Source organism: Cricetulus griseus, chromosome 7, assembly GCF_003668045.3.
Source record: "Cricetulus griseus strain 17A/GY chromosome 7, alternate assembly CriGri-PICRH-1.0, whole genome shotgun sequence".
Taxonomy (NCBI): Eukaryota; Metazoa; Chordata; class Mammalia; order Rodentia; family Cricetidae; genus Cricetulus; species Cricetulus griseus.
The window spans coordinates 93,187,750-93,198,613 of NC_048600.1; positions in this window are offsets into that span (position 1 = coordinate 93,187,750).

The window sequence follows — 10,864 nt, forward strand, 5'->3', positions numbered from 1 at the left end:
GGCCTGGCAATGCTGCAAGGCTCCAACAGGGATGGGTGTAAAGAAGACAAGTCAATGAGTGACCTTCTGTGGAGGACATGTTCCTGGTGTGAGGTGGAGAGTGGCTTCTAGGAGTCTGTGGTGGTGAACTGATCTCATGATGTTGTCATGAAGGTTTTCTATCTAGGGCCTCATATATCACTATCTGTTCATATATTCAATTTTACAATTCCCTAGTCATGTGTATACTCCTTGAGTTACCAGGCCTCGGCCTGCCTTCAAGGAGCTTGTGATTTAGCAGTGAGGGGATTGCCAGTTATTTCAGCCAGGTGATTTCAGGTGTTTGGATAACTCTGGTACCCTTCTACAGACCCAATAATTACGCTCGGTCCTAAGCAAGCTGGAGTGAATGCAGCTTATCTGTGGCTGAAGGGAAGGCAGAATGTCAGTGGGTGAGTCCTACTGGGCTCTGGGACTGAGGGAAATACCAACTGTATGGCAGGCTCTGAACTTAGCTTGTACTTGGGAATTTCTGTCACATCTCACTTATGGGGAAATAGGATGAGAGGGGGTAAAACCCTTTCCTGAACAGAAAGGGGATTTGAACCTGCCACTGTCATATTTGAGAGCCTGGAGCGGACAGGGGACCTGCAGGTTGTTGAGCTATCTTAGGTGACATACTCGCATCTGCAGGCTCCCATAGAACTATGTGAATGTCCTCCTTGTTCTTCCCACATCCTCCCTGGAACACAGTGATTTGTGTCCCCAGATGGACTTTGTCTTCACAGCTCCATGTTGCCTTCATCTACATCTCTACATCTAAGACAATTTGCATTTGGTACTAAGGATGAGCCAGTGCTCAAGTCTTACTACCAAGAACATCTCCTTCCATCCCTATAGCATCTATTCTCTCCTCCCAGTGGTAGTTTACCTCTGCTCAGGAGAACTGCTTGTGTGGTGTGTGTGTGTGTGTGTGTGTGTGTGTGTGTGTGTGTGTGTGTGTGTGTGTGTTGGGGTTGAACCCAGGGCCTAACTTGCACATGTTAGGCAAGCACTAAGTTACCCCCAGCCCTTAAATCTGTTTTAAGATAAGGTCGAAGTTGCCCAAGTTTACTTTGACCTTATTCCAAAACCAAGGCAGGCTTTGAACTTGTGATCCTCCTGCCTCAGCCATCTGAATAGCTAAGATTACTAGCCTGCACCACAGGCTTGCTACAGTACACATGTGGAGGTCAGAGGGCAATGTTACGAAGTTGGTTTTCCCCTTCCCCCTTTGTGTGGATTCTGGAAATAAACTCAGGTGGCTAGGCAAGCATCCTCGCAGCTGAGCCACCTCATAGGCCCACAAACTGTTTACTCTTCTCTGGTCCTGGAATATTTTAACCTTCCTGAAAACCAAGTGGTCAATGATCTTACTGAAGCCAATCCTAGTCTAGCCTACCTTGGTTGGTTCAAGGACTAGACATGATCCAAACAGAATATCCCAATTCTTTGTGGATCATAAAGCTGTAAGTGCCAGATTCCAGCTACCAAGTGCCACATGATAGAGCTTGAGAAAATGTGAGCCTGAGGCTACTGCCTGAGACCAGCCCCTCTCTCTCTGTGCTGGCTAGTTTATGTCAACGTGACACAGGCTGAAGTCATTTAAGAGATGGGAGCCTCAAGTGAGAAAAAGCCTCCAGAAGATCAGGCTGTAGAGCAATCTCTAATTAATGATCGATGTGGGAGGGTCCAGTCTACTGTGGGTGGGGCCACCCATGGGTTGGTGGTCCTGGGATTCTATAAGAAAGCAGGCTGAGAAAGCTATGGAAAGCAAGCCAGTAAGCAGAACCCTCTATGGTCTCTGCATCAGCTCCTGCCTCCAGATTCCTCCTCTCTATTTGAGTTCCTGCCCTGACCTCCTTCAGTGATAAACAGTGCTGTGGAATCATAAGCAAACGAACCCTCTCCTCCCCAACTTGACTTTGGTCATGGTGTTTCATCACAGCAATAGAAACCCTAAGACACCCTCTCTGTGGCTGGCTTATGTGGGGCAATGGAGTACCATCCCCATTTACCTTTGAATAATTATCAAGATAATCCAGGAAGGTGCTTTGCAATCAGACAGGACAAAAGAGCTCATGGAGGAAACTAGACTCCTGCTCTATTTCCTTTTCACCCCAGCTTCAGGGAGGACCAACTGTTTCACCTACCTCTTTCTGTATGTGTTCCATGACTCAGGGTGATGCACTTAGCCACCTCTTTCTTGACTTCTAACTTTAGACCAACCTCCAAGGTAAGAAACATGAGAATTTAGCTCACGTATAACCCTACTGTAAGGACTCAGGCATTATGCTGACCTGCCCCTGTCACCTGGCAGAATGCACTCAGGCAGTATCCTGGTCAGCCGAGGGTTCCATGGTTACATAGTCTGCATGCAGGTGTAAAGGACCCCTTTAAAAGACAGACCCCGCCCACTTACACACTCTTTTTCCCTTTCTCTTTCCTGCTGTTCCCCTGGGGCAGACAGGACTTTTCCTATCTCCCTCTTCTCTTTTGTTCTCTATGTCTCTTTGTGTCTGTGTCTCTTTACCTCTCTTCTCATTCCTTCCCCCTCCCTCCCCTTTCTAATAAAACTTATCACTTAAGCTCTGCCTGGCATGTTTGTTCCCCACCTTGGTCAACCTTACCTGCCATGGAATCTGCCGAGGTTCACTACTTGCTTCATTGTAACACCCACTCTGTCCTTCTTTGTTTTTGAGACAGAGTCCCATGCAGCCCGGATGGGCCTTGAACTTGAAATTGAGCTGAGTGGCTCCGAACTCCAGATCCCCTTATCTCTACCCACCGGGGTCACAGTCACATGCTGCTGCCCCGGTGCTATCATGGTCTTTTTCAGCTTCAGAGTCTGAAGTACACCAGGACCTATACCCTGCTTTCTTTCTTTCCTTTGTTTTGATTCACCTTTAGACATGTTTTTGTTTTAAATCTACCCTGCCCTTTTAGAATAAGAACTATGGACCATTCCCTCCAATGACTCTGCTTAATCATAGCCCACCCTTGTCACCTGTCTCAACCCCCACCCCCCCAAAAAAAGTGGCAGGTCCTGCATTCAAGTCTGAGTTCCTAGTTCCCAGATTTAGAGCCTTTTGCTCCACCAGGCTGCCCCAGTGACACAGATGCAATCTACCAAGGAATACAAGCAAACCCAGTATGCTGTGTTTACTGGTGAGGAATCTGCCCACTCTAGGCCACTTACTCCAGGAGACCAATGAGGAAGTTGAGATCTGAAAGTGCCTATTAAACAGAGGTCAGTGCGTTATAGATGGATTCCAACCAATCAATGCAAAATGAGTGAACTCTAATACCAAGTGGGTGTGGTAGCACATACCTGTAATCCCAGCACTTAGAGGCTATGGCAAGAGGATGGAAAGTTTGAGGCCAGCCTGGGTTACAAAGTGAGATCTTGTCTCAAAACAAATACACATACATATGTATGTGTTATATACATATATGTCACATGCATGTATGCATACACACACCGTTATACATACATATTATATATACATATATGTCACATGTATGTGTGTATGCATATACCATTTTCAGTTTTCAATGACTTGAATAACAAAAACCAGTCTCAAAACTTACCAAAAACAAGTCTTACCAAAACAAACACTATAGAGTGCAAACTTGACCCTGACCCAGCCTCTATGCCTAACTGCCCATTTACAGGAGAAGCAGAAGATGAGGGACCCGTTGAACTACACCTCAGGGCAGCAATCAGCAGAGTCCAGACACAGCCAGACACCACAAGACAGGCTAGTTTCTCCCAGTAAATAAACTGAAAGTAAAGACAAAATGAAAAACTCTGAGACGAGAAGAGGCTCGGGAGACGTACTGAGCGGTGGTGATGTGCAGACTTTATTTGGGTCTGAACCTAAACCAACAAAAAGCAATTAGGTTATAAACTGACAGCATCAACCGGCTCTCAGCTAATACTCAGGGTGATTGGATGTTTTAGTGTGATCATGGTGTTGTCACAATGATTCCTGATAGGCTTTTGTCAGGACAGTCCTTGGGGAGACACATACCAAAATATTTATGTATGAGATGATGTCATGCCTGGGATTTATTTCAGAACAGCAGGGAGGATGGATGTAGAGGGAGGAGGAGGGACCACAGAAGGCAGCATGGGCTGAGCGCTGATGACTGACACATTGAGTGGTGAGGACAAGGGGGTTTGCTATACTTTGCCTGGTTTTATGTCTAAGTTTCTTACCTGTTTTCAGTGCTGGGGAATCGAACCTAGGACCTTGCACATTCTAGGAAGTAAGTTTCTATTTTTAAGAAGGACTTTCTAAGCTGCCTGTAGTCCTAGCCCTCAGGGGGTTAGGAAAAAAGATAAGAGTTTGAAGCCAGCATGGGCTACACAACTAGACTCTGTCTCAAAACAAATAAAATAAAAGGAAACTTGTGGCCTGTGGAAGGTATGGGGGGGACACACAGTTGAGGAAGGGCTGCCATGCCTCTAGGCACAGTGACACTGACTTAGGGGTTACCATATTACTCCTTCCTTCCCTGGCCAGGCTGGGCCCTGGAGGTTGCAGTCACTGGTGCCCTGGCTCACATCAAAAGAGAGCTTTCTTAGTGTCTGGATGAGCTCATGGCTCTGGACACTGTAATTGTTGAATAATTTTGGCCCTAGCCCACAGTTTAGGCCCTTCCCTCCCACCCCTCAGGCATGTCCTGGGCCATGTCAGGCCATCTGGCCACCAGCACAGGCTCGAGAAGGTGCAACAGCTGGTGGGAACCATGATGCATTCACAGACACACTTCTCAGAGCCTCCCTGGTGCTGTAATCCAGGGCCAGGCTGGGATCCAATGACCTAGAGGGTCAACAGGGTTCAGTCCCACCTCCCAGGAGCACTTCTTGCAGAAAGGGAGCCCCAAAGACATGAGGGAACCCCAATGTGCTACATGACTTTGGCCTTGGGGGTACCCATCCAACAGGAGGCAGCTCAGTGTCTCTCTATGGGGCACTGTTTACCTTTGGGGAGGAGTAATGCTTTCTGGATAATATTCCTGGACCCCTGCCTATTAGCAACCTCTGTCACAATGGCAACCAAAAAGACTGCTATATGCTTCCAACCATCCCTGACTTGCAGACCACTGTGGGGTTTTAAGAGTTTTGCCACCCTCTATCTTTGTTGCTTGATAACTCAAACCAAGTTGGAGAAGGATAGGACAGAAGCTATGGATGATGTTTTGATTCAGTCTTACAAGAATATGAAAGCACAATGGTTCTTGAAGTGTAATGAAGACTTTACAAGGTGCCCAAGTTCTGGGGACTGAATGAGAGGAGCCAAACATTTCAGTGTGAAAGGATCCCCTCACCTATGGACCCAAAGGCAACCAACAAACCAAAACATGGAGTATTTGGAGAAGTGAGAAATGCTCTGTGGCCCCAGGGTTTGGTGTGGACTGCTCACCTCTTCAGCAGAGCAGAGCATCCACTATGGATGGCAGGACTTAACAAAGCTTTGCAAATGGGGTAGAAACGTGCCTCCCTTCTAAAGGAGTAGGTTTTCCACCCCAGTCCCTGTGGACTGAGAAATCACAGATGCCTATGTGTGAGTCAGAAACTGTCTCACTCCTCCTGGGTCAAATGCAAGGAATGCAACTGAACAGCTGGGGCTTCTTGCCCTGGTGGTGCCCAGTGGGAGAGGGATTTGGACAGTGGCAGTGAAGGAGTGAGCTGCTCAGAGTTCTTAAGCTATATAAGGACACCATGTGCATGCCCATGTGAGCACAGACCCTCCCTTCCTTCTACCCTCCTTCCCTCCCTCACTCCCTTTCTCCCTCCCTTCCACCCTTCCTTCTTTCCTTCCCTTCTTTCAATTGTCAAGACAATTTATGCCAGCTGTTTATGTTGAGCAAATACTAACACATCTATAACCCAATAGATCCGGTGAGGAAAGAAGAAAAATAGTGTCTCCTATGAGCCAGAGTATGAGACAGCTCGAGTGTGTGTGTGAGGATACTGAAGAGCCAGAGCAAAGAACTTATTGGGTGGTTGTCTCAGAGGAGCTAGCTTGAGTCTCCCAAGGGCCTTGGCTACACACACAGCTGTCCTGCCAACAATCTCTCTGTCCTTTAGGAAAGTTTGGGTCTACCGGAGTCTGCCAGGCACCTTCTGCCACATCCTGGCAGATGATAGACAGTGGCTCCTCCGCAGCCAGCAGGCATGTCCAGACTTTTCACTTTTGTGTAGAATGGCCATGATAGTTGGAGTCCTCCAGCTGCACCCTACTACACAATGCCATCTAGATTCCTTCCTGCCTTTTCCAACAAACTCATGGCCTGCTAGAGCAGTCTTAGCTTCCACTCATGACGGGGGGCCGGAGTGGGGAGGTTGGGCTTGGGCTTTTCATAAGCAAAGCTGTAACAAGGACCATAGAAGAGAGGCTGGAGCATGGCAGGGGCTTCTTAGCTCTTCAAGCCAGCTGCCTCTGTGTGGCTCTCACACACAGGTTCTGGGTACGTTCCCTTTCAAGCAAGCTGGAGTGTAGCCCTGGCAGGCCTCACAGGGAGGAAATGCCAGTCGCATTTCTGTAAGCCTGGCTCAGCCTCCCCAGGGACCCTCAGGCAGCCCTAACGTTTCCTCTGAGGCATGCCAGTGGTGTGGGCCTGGCCAGCCAGGGTGGGCCTCTGGCGAGACCTGTGACTCAGGGCTAGTCAGACTGAAGCAGGGTGTCAGCGCTATTCACTGGGCTATAAGGAATCTCACTCTTCTATTTATAGGCAGTGTAACTGCTGGCCCAGCCTAATGGGAGGAAATGGACCAGTACTGCCAGTGCATCAGGAGAATGGGGACAGCAAGTCAGGAACCAAAACTGAGCGAGGCTGTGCACCATCCCTCAGTTGGGCTCTGTAGGAGGAGGGAGACTCCCAGGCTAGCTCTAGTTCCCACTCCAGAGAGGCTAGACCAGGCCAGGACAAGGAGCCCATATGGCCACAGTTGAATAACAGGTAGTAGAAGACATTAGGCAGCTTGGCCACAACCAGTGGTTCTCAACCTCCCTAATTCCTAACCCTTTAATACAGTTCCTCATGTTGTGGTGACTCCCCCAATGATAGAATTGTTTTATTGCTACTTCATAACTGGAATGTAATGTAAATATCTGATATGTGACCCCATGGGGTTCACAACCCACAGGCTGAGAACCATTGTTCTAGACTCTGATGGAGGTGGCTAAATGAAGGAGGCACCCAGTGGCCGGGTAGCCTAGAGAAGTCACTCTATTTGTGTATCGAGTCTAAGTTGCTTTATCTGTCAAAGACCCCGTCCCTTCCAACCTTCCAACAATTAGTCAACTTCTTAGGAAACTCACTAAGATCTGATACCTGTCACACGGAGTCTCTTTCTTTGTTTTACAACTTTTTATGTGTGTATGCACATATGGGCTCCCATGTGTGTGGCAGGTGGGCACAGGTGGTTGTGTATGCATACACATGGATGTTAGGATAAATCTTTCTGCCACCTGCTTGAGTTCTGCCCGCCACATGGGTGGCCAAAATAATACACAGAGACTTATATTAGGTACAAATGCTGCTTGGCCAATGATTAGGATTTCTCATCTGTTAGCTCAGTTTTAATTATCATAAATCTATATAATTTATAAGACTTATCTTATTGGACGCCAGCGGCAAGCGTCCTGTCTTCCCGGGCTCACATGATGACTCTGGAGGAAGAGAGAAGGGAAAGACTTCCTTCTTGCCCTTGTTTATATATGAGTCTCCCTGCTATGTCACTTCCTGCCTGGATCACCACTTCTTTACTACATTTCCCAGAATCCTCCTTGACTCCTAGTCCCGCCTAACTTGCTGCCTCATTGCCCAAACAGTACTTTATTTATCATCCAATAAGACAATCATATACACAGAAGCACTTCCCCCATCACATGGAGGCACATATGTGGGTTCTTGTGTGTGTGGTGCGGAGGGGGGGGCCTGGGGGCACAGGTGGTTGTGTGTACATATACATGGAGGCACATATGTGCCATTTCTATTTCTCAGGAGCCATCCACATGTGTTTGCTTGTTTGAGACAAAGTTTCACCACACAGCCCTGGCTGGCAGGGAACTCATTATGTAGACCAGCCTCACCAGGTAGGCTGGCTGGCTAGTGAGTCCCAGGTGTTTGTCTGTTCCTGCCTCTCCAGTGCTGGGATGGCAACAAGCATGTGCCATCATTCCAAGTATTTCACATGGGTACGGGGTGGGGTGGGGGTAGGGGGGGGGTGGTGGGGGTCAAGCACAGATCTTCATGCTTAAGTGGTAAATGCTTTGCTGACAGTGTATGTATCTCCAGCCCCTCGAACGGCTTGCTAATGTAAGTCCACTTATGCAGAAATCAGAACTAAAGTTCAGCACGGTTACGGCCATGCCTGACTTTGGGCACATGTACCAACATATCCTAAAGATAAGTGTGCAAACATGAACTGCTTGTATGAGGAGTGCTGTGAGGGGCAAGTGCCACCACCTTTGGCTGTTGCTCATTTGATGCCATCGCCTGTAAGAACACTGTCTACACAGCTGGCTTCAGTCCTTATCTGAAGCCTGTGGCTGATGGCTGCTGTGCAGGACCAAGGACTCTTGAGGGAGGGAATCCCATCCCTCCTGTGACTCAAGGCCCCACTTAGAGCCTGGCATGCTGTGGGAGCTCAGCAGAGTCCCTGCCTGGGTGGCCTCAGAGGTTCCTCTTCTCTGAAATGAGTGCTGCTTGTAGCTGGGCTGCTAGGCAAGGAGCCAGGCCGAGGACTCTGGCCTTCTGTCCTCACGCCCTTCTAGTGGACATGATTTCCTAAGTGGCAGACACTTCCAGTTGAAACCGGCCAAGAGCCACACTGGGAAAACTGGAAACCTGACCTCTTCACAGCAGGAAGGTGTGGGAGGAGGCCTGTGTCTTCCTTTGTATTCTCAGTCCCAAGTTCCTGTCTGAGGTACGGAAGTGACTAATGGCGGGGGGTACAGTACCACCCACCGGTCCCCTATTCCTGTCTGCTGACCAAAGGTCAGGGAACCCCTCCCCACTCTGCCATGCCAGCTTCAAGGACTGTTGAAGAACTCTGATACTTGTTCCCAAGCAAGGGAGAAGAGAAGGCAGGCCATGTTGGCAAAGAATCAGGGTTAGCCCAAAGCAGAGTCCTACTGTTGTGACACCTCCCCCAAGAAGGGCCTCTCCCAGCTTTCCCAGGGGTGCCTGCCTTTTACATGTGTGGTCACTCCAGAAGTTACCTTACCTCCCCAGCCACACTCTCATCCTTCCTCTCAACCCCATGCATACCTCTTACTAGGGTGAGCTACCAGCCTCAGGGCCCTTTGAGTCTTGCAAGGTTTGCACACATGACAGTCCCAAATGTATTCTCTTCTACACAGATACCTAGAAGAGCACAAAGGGGGTGTTGTGTGCCTGGGGCTGTCTCTGAATGGCTCCCTGAGTGAAGGAGACTGAGAAACAGACAGTGAAAAGAGAAGAGGGTCCTGAGGGTGAAGGTGAGCACGGAGCTGCTTTGGTGGGTGGCACCCCGGGGTACAGTCATCTACAGCAAAGTGTGATAGTGAACTCTAAGGTGGAGCCAAGAGCTCCAGGCAGAAGGCAGTTTCCATCCCCCCCCACACACACCCCAAGGAAACAGAGATGTTAAGGGAGTGAGGGGACAAACCAGAGGAAGACAGCATAGTCTTGCTGGTGAGAGATGCTATGACTGAACTTGGGAGGGCTGGTGGACAGAGCTCTGATGCAACATTGACTGGCCTTGACACCCTCACCAAGGTCCTCCCATGCTGGAGAGGCTGTCCAGAGAGTGGAGAGGGAGAGCCTTTGAGGTGGGGCCAGAGTTCAGGCCTAGAGACCTTGTTCCCTGCACCTGCTGGAAAGGCATACAAGTGACATCATTTTCAGGTATTCAACACAAGGTAAACAGGGTGGAAAAACACAAGCAGCCGCCCCCTTGATAGCGGCTGCTGGCTGTTAAACAACCCATTTCCTGGGATTTTGCTTTCCTGGAGTAGAATGAGTTGAAAGTGTCCCCTCCTGAGCGCAGGCAGGTCAAGCCTCTGGTTCCCAGGCTGGCTGCAGGGTTGTTGGAGAGTCTGATCAACCCCTATGAGCTTGGTCCGCTGAGGACCAGGAACTGGGCTAGATGGTGTGCCGGGTGGAGACCAGAGCAAGTGTGGACGGGGGTTCTGATGCCAGTGACCAGGTGGGCTTGAGACTTTTGGAGTAGAAGAAAGAAGTGACCAGACAAAGGTGGACGGACATACTCAAACATGAGCTGGGCAAATCCTGGAATCCCAGAAGGCACCTGGGAGACCAGTCCAGTGTGATCCTCGATTCTACAGAACCAAGGCCCAGACAAATCAAATGGCTTCTCTAGAGTCAACAGAGGGAGAAGCAGGAGCTGTTATGAACACAGGCATCCAATGTCAGTGACACATTCTGAGAGATACACTAAGACCCAGAGCGCTTACAAACAGAGGGATAAAGTAGGCCAGACACAGAAAGACAAATATCAAATGTTTCCTCTCATATGCAGAGTTGATAATGAATATAGATAGAGATGTAAATGAAGATGGGGATGGGGAATGGTGAAATGAAGAGAATGGACAATGGATGTGGATGCATGCGGACATGATCTATACGTACGAAAATTCCACAATGAAACCCACCATTTTGTTCAATGAATATGGAGAAAGAGGATTGAGGCTCAGCAAGATGGTTTTGCAGGTAAAGAGCTTGCTGCCAAGCCTGATGACTGTGGTTCGATCCTGGGGACCCACATGGTAAAAGAGGAGAACTGACTCTTGCAAGTTGTCCTCTGGCCTCCATGCTCTCGCTGTGG